The following is a 12626-nucleotide window of genomic DNA, read 5'->3' on the forward strand; positions in this document are numbered from 1 at the left end:
CTTGTCGTATTATTACCTTCATAGGCGCAAATCTAGACACAGTAGACATGTCTGCGAGACTAACAGATCAGAGAATAACAGACGTACACAAACTGGTCTCACTCCTTTTCAACAACAACAGAATCAAAGCCAGGTTAGTTCTGAAGGTGTTGGGAATTATGGCGGCCATACCTCTGCTTCCATTAGCCAGATTCCACATGCGGATCCTTCAATGGATGCTCTTTACACAATGGTCATACCAGCAACTTCCAATGTCCCACACCATTATGATCACGCAGGCGTGCAGAAATCATCTCATGTGGTGGATGTCTTCCCCTCAGCTCTTGTTGGGAAGACCCTTTGTTCCACCCCCTCCGGTTGCTACTCTGACAACGGATGCCTCCCTGATCGGGTGGGGGGGGGGGGCATTATCAGGGCAGGACGGTCCAGGGCACATGGCAACCAAACGAATGCCACTTGCACATAAATGTTCTGGAGATGAGAGCAGTGCTTTTAGCGTTGCAAGCCCTTCAAGACTCTCTTCCCTTGGGAATGATTGCAATCCAAACAGACAATATGTCTGTAGTGTGGTACATCAACAAACAAGGCGGAACCAGGTCCTACCCCCTGTGTCGAGAAGCACTCAGATTGTGGCAATGGGCAATTTCTTCTCAGCGTTTTCTGATAGCAACGCACATCCCCGGGAAGTCCAATCAAATCGCGGACAAGTTGAGCAGAGCTATCCTCATGCCTCACGAGTGGTCTCTGAAAGACTCTGTTGTGAGAGAAATTTTCCTCAAGTGGGGTCAGCCTTGCTGCGATCTTTTTGCTACTCCCCAAAACAGCAAGTGCAGAGATTATTTCACTCTATTCCCTTTTCCAGGCCAACCCAGCAGAGACGCTCTAGTCCAAGTTTGGCCCCGGGACTTCTGTATGCATTTCCCTTCCCACTAATCTCTCAAGTGATACAGAAAGCTATCGCTCAGAAGGCCTCCTTGATCCTCATTGCTCCTTACTGGCCTCGACAGGTGTGGTTCCCCTTTCTACATCAATTCCTATTGAGCGACCTTGGCATCTGGACCTACTTCCAGATCTTTTGATCCATCAGTCGGGTCAGTTACATCGCTCCCTCCCCTCTCTGAACCTCACTGCTTGGTTCCTCCAGTTCCAACCTTAGCCAGGCTTCCTCAATTATCTCACTCCGTTCGAGATATTTTGATAGCTTCCATAAATCTTCCACTCGGAAGATTTATTTGAGTAAGTGGAAACGCTTCACATATTGGGCTCAAGGAAGGGACATAGATCCTTTCACTGCTTCCATCCAAATAGTCCTTGATTTTCTAGCTGAACTCTTCCATGCAGGTTCATCTCCTTCTACTCTTAAAGTTCAATTGGCAGCTATTTCTAACTTTCATGTGGGTATTTCTGAGTCTGCCTTAATGTCCCACAAGCTTTGCAAAGCTTTTTTGAAAGGAGTTTTTCTTCTCAGACCTCCTATAAGAAATCCTCCTTCTCCTTGGGACCTAAATTTAGTTCTTACTTCTTTGATTCTTCCCCTTTCGAACCTGCAGCTTCCTGTTCTTTAAAATTGCTATCATGGAAAACTCTGTTTCTGGTAGCAATTACTTCAGCTAGAAGAGTTTCGGAACTTCATGCACTCAGTTGTCGACCTCCTTATCTGTTGTTCCATAAGGACAGGGTATCCCACGAACCAACCCGTCCTTTTGCCTAAGGTAGCCTCTACGTCTAATCTAAATCAAAGCATTGACCTCCTGTGTTTTTCCAGAATATTCCAATAGGTCTGAACAAAAATTACACTGGCTAGATGTTCATCGTCAGTTAAGGTACTATTTGGATAGAACAAAACAATTCAGAAAATCTGACCAACTGTTTGTCTCCTATGCAGAAGGCAGGAAGGGACTTTCAGTTTCAAAGGTATCATTATCTAGATGGCTAACATCTCTGATTTCCCTTGTTTATGAAATTAGACACCAAAAGCTACCTAACAAACCTAAGGCCCATTCCACCAGAGCTTTGGCTACTTCCATAGCCTTCCAAGACAGACTGCCTATTGACACCATTTGTGCAGCGGCTACTTGGGCTACTCCTCACACTTTCATTTCTCATTATAAGTTGGATTTAGCTTCTAGGCATAGAGCTAACTTTGGTTCCACTGTTCTCAGGAGTCTGTTCCGTTAGGCCACCCGGGACAAGGTGCTAGGGACGCGGTCCCATCCAGCAAGAATGAAGGCGAGATAGACAACTTAACATATAGAAGTTATGTTCTTACCATAACGTTCCATGTTAGTTGTCTTCTTCTCGCCTTCTTCAGGTCCCACCCTCCTTCCCCTGGCCTGGACAGACCTAGAGGAGTTGTGATTGTGACCTCTCTTTCTACCACCTCTTTACTTAGGCATATGCTGCTTTGCATATTTCCTGAATCAGGATGTAGGTCACCCTTCTTTCTCCCTGTTGTTAGAGGTGGACTCTGTTATAGTTATTCTGTTACTATTATAAGCTGGGGTTAGCTTACAAACGAGATCTGAGGTAACTCTCGCCTAGCATTGTGGGATATAAGGGGAGCCTCGAGCCGGTGGAACCAACTCTCGAGCTTTTAGAGTGGCCGAGTCGGAGCCGAGGTCGGCTCCGAACCCATCCAGCAAGAAGAAGGCGAGAAGAAGACAACTAACATGGAACGTTATGGTAAGAACATAACTTCTATTTTTGATACTTCATGAGTGCTCTTTGAAAGTGGAAGTAGTGGAAAAAAATTTCAAAAAATGGGGCCAGCCTTGCTGCGACATCTTTGAATGCCTATGCAGCAGCTACTTTGCCCTCATCCCCCCCCAGGAGAGTCATCAAGGGATACACTCTTTCATGATAGGCCCGGGTCTCCTCTGTGCTTTTCCTCCCTTTCCTCTTAATTCCCAAAGTCCTTCAGAAAGCCAGTTCTTTGGGAAGGGACTTTATGCTCATCGTTCCATACTGGCTTCGCCAAATCTGGTTCCCCTTCCTGTGGCCTCATCTTCGTGAAGAACCTTCGATTCTAGACCCACTTCCAGACCTCTTGACTCATTCAAACCTTCAAACTGACAGCATGGCTTCTCCAATTCCAACGATAGCCAGGTTTCCAACCCTCTGCTCTCGGGTTAAACACATCCTTATCTCTTCCCATAAGGTATCAATGAGGAAGATTTATAAGAGCAAATGGAAGAGATTCTGCCTGTAGGCTAACAATAGCCATGTTGATCCCTTTTTGGGTCCTATTACCTTCATCCTGGACTTCCTAACAAAACTTTTTAACACTGATGCAGTTGCAGCCACTATTATGGTTCAGCTAGCAGCGATCTCCAATTTTCATGTGGAAGACTCTGGCTCCAACATAATGTCTCATAAACTATGTAAGGCCTTCCTTAAAGGTTCTATGATATTACAGCCGTGTATCAGAGACCCTCCAGTGCCCCTGGACCTAAATTTTGTTCTATCCCACATAATTTTTTCCTCCTTTTGAACCAGCATCGTCTTGCGAATTAAAGTTCTTGACTTGGAAAACTTGTTTTTGGTTGCAGTCATGTCTGCCAGAAGGGTGTCAAGAGTTGCAAGGTTTGTCCATAAAGCCCCCGTATTTGCTTTTTCATAAAGACAGGGTGTCTTTATGAACAAACCCCTCCTTCTTACCCAAAGTGGTTTCAGAGCCAAATTTAAACCAAAGTATAGAATTACCAGTCTTCTTAAAATTTGAAAACAAGGCAGAGTACATGTTACATCAACTTGAAGTACATGGACAAGTATGTTTTTGCCTACATGGGACAGCAGAATTCCAAAAATCTGATTTGCTTCCTTTTCAGATTCCAATAAAGGATCCCTTGTCTCTAACTTTGCACTTTCCAAATGGCTGTCAGACTGCATAACTTTTATTTACAAGTCTCAAAATAAAAGAACTTCCAGAAAAAGTTAAGGCCCATTCCACAAGAGCCATTGCAACTTCTTCAGCCTTTTTGGCCAAGCTACCAATTGACACCACTTGTGCTGCAGCAACATGTCTAAACCACATACCTTAATCACTCATTACAAAGTTGATTTGGCTTCCAGGAATAGAGCCTCCTTTGGATCCATGGTTCTGCGGAATATTCTCCCATGAGCCACCCAGGAATCAATGTGCTAGGGACACTGTCCCAACCTAGTAAGAATGAAGGCGAGATAGGACAACATCACATAAAGAAGTTATGCACTCACCATAATGTTCCATGTGTGTTCTCCATCTTTGCCTTCATTCTTACATCCCACCCTCCTTTCCCAGTTCCTTTCTGCTATTCCTAGAAGTCCCGGGTCTATACAAATTGGATTACCATGACCTCTATCCTTCTTCAGCAGCCTCTGACTCCTTCCATGAAGTACATATAATGTTGCATTTAGGGCACACAAGATCTGAGGTTGGTCCTGGTACTTGCTGGGATAGGGATTTAGCCATGAGCTGGCAGAGAGATGGACAATGAATGAAGATGAAGGCGAAGATGGACAAGGCGCATGGAACATTATGGTGAATACATAACTTTTTTTTGGCATTTACGTTTGGCTTCTTGGTTTAGAAACTTCTGAAGGTTCATGCAGGATTCAAGGTAGTTAGAGACTCTGGTCTCTATTGTGGAGTCTCTTTCAGTGGGAAGAAAGAGCAAATGTGCCTTGGGTGGTAGATTTGGGCATAATTTCATACAGATCTTGTAACTCGAGATATTCATCATATTTGATCACTGCTGCAGTAGCCTTAGCTATGTAGGTTATATCCTGCCAAACATATAACAGCAGACCAGCTTCCAAAGCTTTAGGGCATCTTCATGCACCGAAATTGTCAGGCATCTGGAGCTGAGTTGACTAAAAGACAAGTTTGGGCACTAAGCCCTTAGCAGAATTACTCCCCCTGAAGAGTACGCTCCTCTCAGTCTTTTTGTGGCTTGACTGTCTGCGTTTTCCTTTGCTGGGCAGACAAGTTTCCTTAGCACAAAAAAAAAAAACTTCTGTATTTCTTAATTTTGTTGATGTTTTATTAATTTTCTCTTTAGGAAAGTGTTTTTAAACCTAAGAGTATTGTGTTTTAACAGACCGTCTCGAGACTGTAATGTACTTTTAAATTGAGTGTTCTTTTTCTGTCAGCTTAAAAATGGTGTAAAGTAACTGAAACCATTTTTTCTGTGGATAAATTGTACTTATTTTATGTTTTGGGGCTGGCATAGTCTTTTAAAGTGCTTTTTACTGTGTTTTTCTGTCAAAAAAGTAAAGCTTGTGGACTGATAAGTGTTTACTGGCAGTTGTTGCTTGTATTCCCTAGAAACAAAGCACTATTTTTGGCTTGACTGTGGAACAGACTACCGGTCCCATGGTCGATCCTTATTCCAGCCAGAAAAAGAAAAATTAAGCAAACTGCTTTTGCCACCACAGCAGGCTAGCAATTTGCCTCAACTGCAGGTGGGTGACTGTGGCCATTTGGTGACCCTGAAAACAATCCTTTACCCCAGATTCTTCTGGTGAAGTGCCTACAGCCACTGTCGACTGGGGGTTAGCCATGTCCTGTGCTGCTGTTGGGTCCCCTCTGTGGGCAAGGGAGAGACACACTTGTCAGTCCTGGTAGAGGGAAAAGGGAAGTTTTACCTGTTGTATCAGGAAACCTGGGGGAAGAGCTGCTGTTGTCATTAGTAAAGTGTCTGGCCCCATTATTCCTATAATCACTTTACTACTGGCTCCCTCTCACTCTTCCAATTGCTGTCTTACCCTGTTCAAAACTGCTTCCTCAACTTGTACAACTAACCTGCTTCTGGCTCTTTTTGTCCACCCTGACCTTGAGAGATGCATCTTACCAACATGTTTACATTACTTTATCATACGTCTTAAAATCAATGTTGCTATCAGAGACACCTCTCTGTTCATGTTTGCTTTTACTTCTGTTGAATCACTTGTGTAATCTACTTGAGTACCAAAGTCTACAATCTCTGTATTGTTCTCATTAATACTATTTTTATACCCTTTTGTTTCTCTGTGGAGTTTTTCCTCCCCAGTCCTCCACTAAAAATGGGCTCTAGCTCAGTCACACTTTCCAGGTCAACAAATGTCAAATAAATAAATCCCTGGGGAAGTTGCTGCTGTCATTAGTAATGCGTTTGGCACCATTATTCCTGTTAAGAAAGAAATGATAAACTAAGTACGTGTCTGCTCCTCCATAATTTTTTTTTTTGATGGGGCTAGTTCACTGGGTCAGGCTCAAGGTTTAGTTCAGACTGTTGATCCTTCTTACAGTTTCTGGTAAAAGAAAGAGGTATTCCTCTTTTCCTGAAGAGATTTGAATTTCTGAATCTGAACAGGAAGATGCTGGGATGGATGCATTTTTTTTTCTTCTCAGATTCCTGATTCAGACTCGCAGGATTGCCCAGTTTCTGAGTCTCCCTGTGGTGGTTTTTCTTTCTCTGAGACTGTTGTTAGAATGTCCCAATGTTTTCAGTGGTAGAATACACTGAGATTCCTCAGTCCCTCAGAAAATACTTTCAGTTGTTGCAGAAGGATTTTTCAGAACGAACACCCATTCCTCCCGTTCAGTCAGCTTTAGAGAATGTGTGTTACTGCCTGTAATTTTCCTGATATTAAGGCAGCTACCCCTAAAACAAAATGCAGATCGGATGTATAAAGTTCCTCATTTTTTTTTTTAATTTTATGCTATTCCCAAACATGACTCAAGTTGAGTATTGGGTATGGAAAAGTGTGTATCTCTGCACCTTTGATTTTCAGATTTTGAATTGTGAGGCTGATATGCTAGTTTCTTCTGACAAATTGTGAAGGCACAAGGAATGTTTTGTTTGTATTTTCTTCTTGTGGGGGGAAAACCTGCTTTAAGTAATGTAATTTCTTCTATTGCACAGGCCACTACTCATTATTTACAGTATGTGTACAACTCTGTTGATAATTCTTCAAGGGCTATGACCATTGGTATTGTTTTGAGGAGGTCTGCATGGCTGCATTCTCTGAACCTCCCAGATGACGTTAAAAATAAGATTTTAATTTCACCATTGGATAGAGATTTAGTGTTTGGCCCTTCTCCTGCAGAAGTGATCAAAAAGTGTGATGAAACGAGCAAACTTATCCAGGGAATCTCTAAGATTTTTCAGCCCTTCTTTTCCAAATTTTCTAAGGGATTTTCTATCTTCTCATCTTGTTTTGGCAAACAAAAAAATATACCGTCTCAACAAAATACTGGTAAACGGACATTTAAGAAGGAATGGCAAAGTTGCTCCAAAATGAAGTCTCAAACCTTCTAAAACCAAGGACACAAGTCTGAATGACTGTTCAAGAGATCTTATGAACCCCTCTAACCCTGGCCCCTCTTCTTCCAAAAAGTCTGAATCTCTACCCTTCTCTTTGGCAGCAGATAGTTTCAGACAAGTGGGTTATGAAAATCTTTTGTGAAGGTTACATATGGCACTGGGAGGAAATTCACCCTTTTCAGGGGACCATTCCTCATCCACCAGATCAGATTCTAGTTTCCACCAGTTCTTCATCATGTTGTTCCAAGCAGTGATAGAACAAGTTCCTCATTCCCAGGTGGGGAACGGGTTTGTATTCAAATATGTTCCTAGTGCCAAAGGAAGAAAAAAAAATGCTTGGAGACCAGTTCTGGGTCTTTCGTTCCTAAACCTGTTTGTGGTAGTGCCCAAATTCAAAATAATGTCCTTTCACAACCTGTTACCTCTTCTTTCTTGTCTTTCAAGATGTTCATCGTGTTTCACTGCTGCAGTCATTACACTTGGGGTATCCTGCCGTCAGGCAGTCCCGCAGTCGGCCAAAGTTCCAAAGTCTTGGTCCGGCGTCGGTTGCTGTCACCTCCTCCCTGACGTCAGTGCGTCAGGGGTATATAAGAAGCAGCTAACGCCATTTTCTTCAGTCTTTCTTGTTGCGCGGTGCCCGAAGCAAAAGCAGTTCGCAAGTGCCGGTCAGCCGACTCCTGAGATATCTATTTCGATTTTCAGAACCGAAGTCTTCAATAAAAAGCTAAGTACCCGTTAGAAACTTTTCTTGCCTCAGACCGATGTCAGTAAAAGTTAATAATTGTATTTCTTGTGGGAAGCAAATACCTCATAAGGATTTTCATTCTTACTGTATTCCATGCCTAGGCCCAGATCACGACGTCACTAGTTGCCGGTTTTGTGCTAGAGTTAACAAACGCACTATTAAACATCTGTTTGATTTTGCTCACCATTACTTTGGCCGAAGGTTTATTTATATCATGCCGTCTGAACAACCGACTACCGGAATTCACAAAAAATGCAAAGATAAGGATAAGGACAGGCAACCAAGGGCCAAAACTGACGACAAAGCCTCTTCTAGGCCAGTCGCTGGTTCACCGGTTCTCAGTGAGGTGCTTTCGCAGCCCCTGACACCCGCTACCTCAGAGCGGCAGGCCACGACAGACTCCCATGTGGAGTTGCCTAGGCCTCTGGATGCTCAAGGTGTTGGGCCTATGGAGACTAACTCTTCAGATGGGTCCGGAGCCGCTGAGCAGGCATCGGCTTCTGAGGGTGTTTTCAGACCTTCACAACTTACTATTGCATCTACAGCCAAGTCTAAAACTGCATTAAAGACAAAGAAGCAAGTACAGTATTCACCTGGACAGGACTCCATGCCTAAAAAGCAGATGCTCAAAATGGCCGAAGACTTAATTACTCTGATCAGGAGTTCCCATCCCCCTCCTGATAAAAGGTCTAGGTAGGATACAGACTATGATTCCTGTGACCAGGTTTCTATATATTCTGATTCCTCTTCAGACCAGGGATATTCTCTACCCCCTTATGAGGACTCTGATGCTGAAGAGTCAATTCCTTCAGCCTCTCCTCCAGAGGATTACTCTTTTGGGGAAACTTTACATACCATGAGGGAGCATTTCCATTGGGAGGGCCAGGATTACTCAGAATCCAAGATAAAGCTCAGAGACTTTCTTTTATTGCCTCAGCACAGGCCCCTTGCTATTCCGCCAGTGTTGGATATTGTGGATGATGTGTTCCCTGAATCCAGTTTAAATCCAGATTCTTTACCCCCTGCTCCAGTCAAGTCAGACAGGTACTACAGAGTCCCTGACTCTCACAAATTTCTTTATAAAAACCCTGCTGCTGACCCAGAAACTATTTCCCAGGGTCCCAAAGGGGTCAAGGCCTCCACGGCTAAAAATCCAGTCCCTCGGACAGGGATTCTAGAACATTAGACAGATGGGGGAAGAAAGTTTACACCTCTGCAACTTTAGCAGTAAGGGCTTTAAACTGCCAGTTTCACATGCTTAAATATCAACAATATTTACTGTCTCAGTTAAAACAGAAAATGAGTACAAGTGCAGAACAACCTGATTTTAAGGAAAATGCAGGATTTATTGCATGCAGCTGAACAAGTGGGAAAGCATACTTTGCAATGTGGTTTTGATTCATTAGAAGCTTCTTGTAGAGCAGCAGTTACAGGATCTGTGATTCGAAGACATGCTTGGTTAAAGGAACAAACCTTACTAGATCATGTTAAGGCAAAATTATTGGATGCTCCATTACAGCAATATATTTTATTTGGTGTTAAGGCAGAAGAGGTATTAAAGAAAATGGAGGATAAGGCAAAATCTATGCAAACAGTGAAGGATTTCTTACAGGTACAGCCACCAAGATTTAGCAGGAATTGGCCTATGAAAAATTGGTCCTTTCCAGTCTCAGACAGGCCACAAAGAGGCAGATACAGACGCCCAAGAGGCAGATCTCAGCCCCAATGCTCTTACAGACCACGACAGTGGGGTGCTTCAACCCCAAAAGGAGGTGAGGACAAGTCACAACCTTACAGGAAACGGTCCCAATGACTCCCCCCTTTCAATGCCAAACTCTTCCCTTTTGGCAGCTCCCTTAGGGGGAAAACTAGCACTTTTTTCACAAAACTGGTAAGCAATCACCCAAGACAAATGGGTGCTGAATATTGTGTCTCAAGATTATAGGTTCCACTTTCACACTTTACCAAGGCTAAAAGGTATGCCAAACCTGCCACACAGTCAATGGGCAGAGGCACAAAAGCAAATTACAGCCCTCATGGACATGAGAGCTATTCAAAAAGTACCACAGCAGGAACAAGGACAAGGATTTTACTCAAGACTCTTCCTGGTCCCCAGAAAGGACAAAGCCTGGAGACCCATACTAGACCTTTCCAGTCTAAATACTTACCTGGATGTTCTGAAATTCAAAATGTTGACACTACAGCAGCTTCATCCCGTGTTGGGCAAGAAAGCTTGGCTTGTTACTTTGAACCTCAGAGGCATACCTGCATGCCCCTATGAGACAAAATTGTAGAAGATACCTCCGATTCATAGCTGGTTCAATGCACTACCAATTCTCTGCACTGCCCTTTGGCTTATCTACTGTGCCCAGGGTCTTCACAAAGTGCCTGGCACCAGTAATTGCATTTTGCAGACAAAAAGGAATTCAGATATATCCATACCTGGACGACTGCTTGATTCAAGCAGAGATCAAGGACATTCTTCTAAAGCATCTGGCGTTTGTAAAAAAGTTGTTAAGTTGCCTAGGGTACACAGTAAACGAAAAGAAGTCAAAACTAGTGCCCTCACAAGAGATAATATTCCTGGGTTCCAGCTTAAATACAACGGCCCAGATGGCTTATCTCACGCCAGACAAACAAGGACAACTAACTCAGTATTTTCAAATGATGGCAACAAAGTCCCAGCTCCCTGCAAGAAAAATTCTGCAGGCCTTGGGATTAATGGCATCCTGCATTCTACTAATTCCATATGCCAGACTGCATATGAGGAAATTACAATGGTACCTAAAAAGTGTTTGGACACAACACTCTCACAGCTTGGAAACAGTAATACCACTAATTCCCTGCCTACAACAGGAGTTTCGATGGTGGGCACAGGCATGTCACCTCAACAAGGGTCAGCCTTTCACTATTCCCACAGCCAAGCAGACTTTAACAACAGATGCTTCGGATTACGCCTGGGGAGCACACATGGCAGGAAAATGTATTCAGGGCAAATGGACCACAGACCAAATGCATCTTCACATCAATCAAAAAGAGATGTTAGCTGTACAAAATGCCCTAACAGCTTTCAAGGACCTTCTGCATCCAGGACATTTACTATTAAAGACAGAGACAACACCACCGTGATGTGGTACATAAACAAGCAAGGGGGCACTCATTCTTACCCCCTATGCAGACAAGCCATGACCTTGTGGAGCACAGCTATAACTTATCAAGTTCATCTGCAAGCACAATTCCTGCCAGGAAAGAAAAATACTCTGGCAGACGACTTAAGCAGAAACATCATGGATCCTCACGAGTGGAAATTAAATCCACAAGTTTTCAGCATGATAATAAAAAAATGGGGGTACCCATACATAGATCTCTTTGCCTCACCACTGAATTGCCAACTACAAAAATTCTGCACAAGGACTTATCACACACAAGCATGGAAAGTGGATGCTCTTTCGTTCAGCTGGAAAAGCCTAAACGTTTATGCCTTCCCACCTCTGCCTGTCATTTTAGAGGTACTCCTAAAAGCCAGACAGGACAAACCACAGATGATTCTGATTGCTCCAGACTGGCCACGCCAGCATTGGTACCCAATTTTAAATAACTTAGCTCAAGGCCCACCTTGGATTTTGCCTCAAATTCCACACCTTCTGACTCAGCAAAACAATCAGATCCTGCACAGTCAGCTCAAAACCTTATCCCTGGCTGCATGGCAGATTCATTAGCCAAACAGACAACACCTCTATCTAAAGCTGTTATGGATGTCATTTTGGAGGCCAGGAGGCCTAGCACCAGGAAATCTTATTCAGAAAAGTGGAAGAGATTCTGTGCCTGGAACCGGGCTCAAAGCTTTGACCCTCTTGTCCCTAACATTCCTCATATACTACAATACTTAACTGAGATGCTGGACAAAGGACTATCCTTCTCATCCATTAAGATACACGCTTCTGCCATTTCGGCTCATTACAACACAGATCCTCTTATTTTCTCCCATCCATTGCTAAAGCAGTACCTCAGAGGGGCTAAAAGCATAAGACCGCCCCGGAGAGCACCAACTCCTACTTGGGACCTCAACTTTGTCTTGGAAAAACTCACTTTACCTCCTTTTGAGCCAGCCAGTTCAGCATAATTAAAATATATATCATGGAAAACTGCTCTGCTACTGGCAATAACCTCAGCACGAAGAATCTCAGAACTACAGGCACTAATGGCAGTGGAGCTTTTCATCATTTTCCACCAAGACAGGGTTTCTTTAAAAACAAACCCTTCATTTATGCCTAAGGTGGTATCCAGTGTGGCTCTTAACCAAACTATTCACTTGCCAACATTTTATCCAAATCCCCCAGAATACAGGGGAGAGAATTCTACATTCCTTGGACATACACAGGCAATTACCCTTCTATTTGGACAAAACAAAACCTTTCAGAAAAACTGAACAATTGTATCTTATGCTGCAAGATCACAGGGAAAGTCTATTTCAAAGCAGACCATTTCAAAGTGGATAGGGCACTGTATCAGGTTCTGTTACATACAACATGGGAAACCTGTGCCATCTAACATTAGGCCATATTCCACCAGGGCAACTGCAACTTCTACTGCCG

At 43.4% G+C, this 12626-nt stretch overlaps 1 protein-coding gene across 5 annotated transcripts in view; it reads left to right on the forward strand.

Moving 5' to 3' along the window:
• Positions 1-12626, forward strand: part of KAT6B (lysine acetyltransferase 6B) — a 2279653-nt gene that overhangs the window by 413470 nt on the left and 1853557 nt on the right. The window lies entirely within an intron of this gene.

The sequence above is a fragment of the Protopterus annectens genome, chromosome 14.part0 (genome assembly GCF_019279795.1).
Source record: "Protopterus annectens isolate FY-2018-M chromosome 14.part0, PAN1.0, whole genome shotgun sequence".
Classification (NCBI taxonomy): Eukaryota; Metazoa; Chordata; order Ceratodontiformes; family Protopteridae; genus Protopterus; species Protopterus annectens.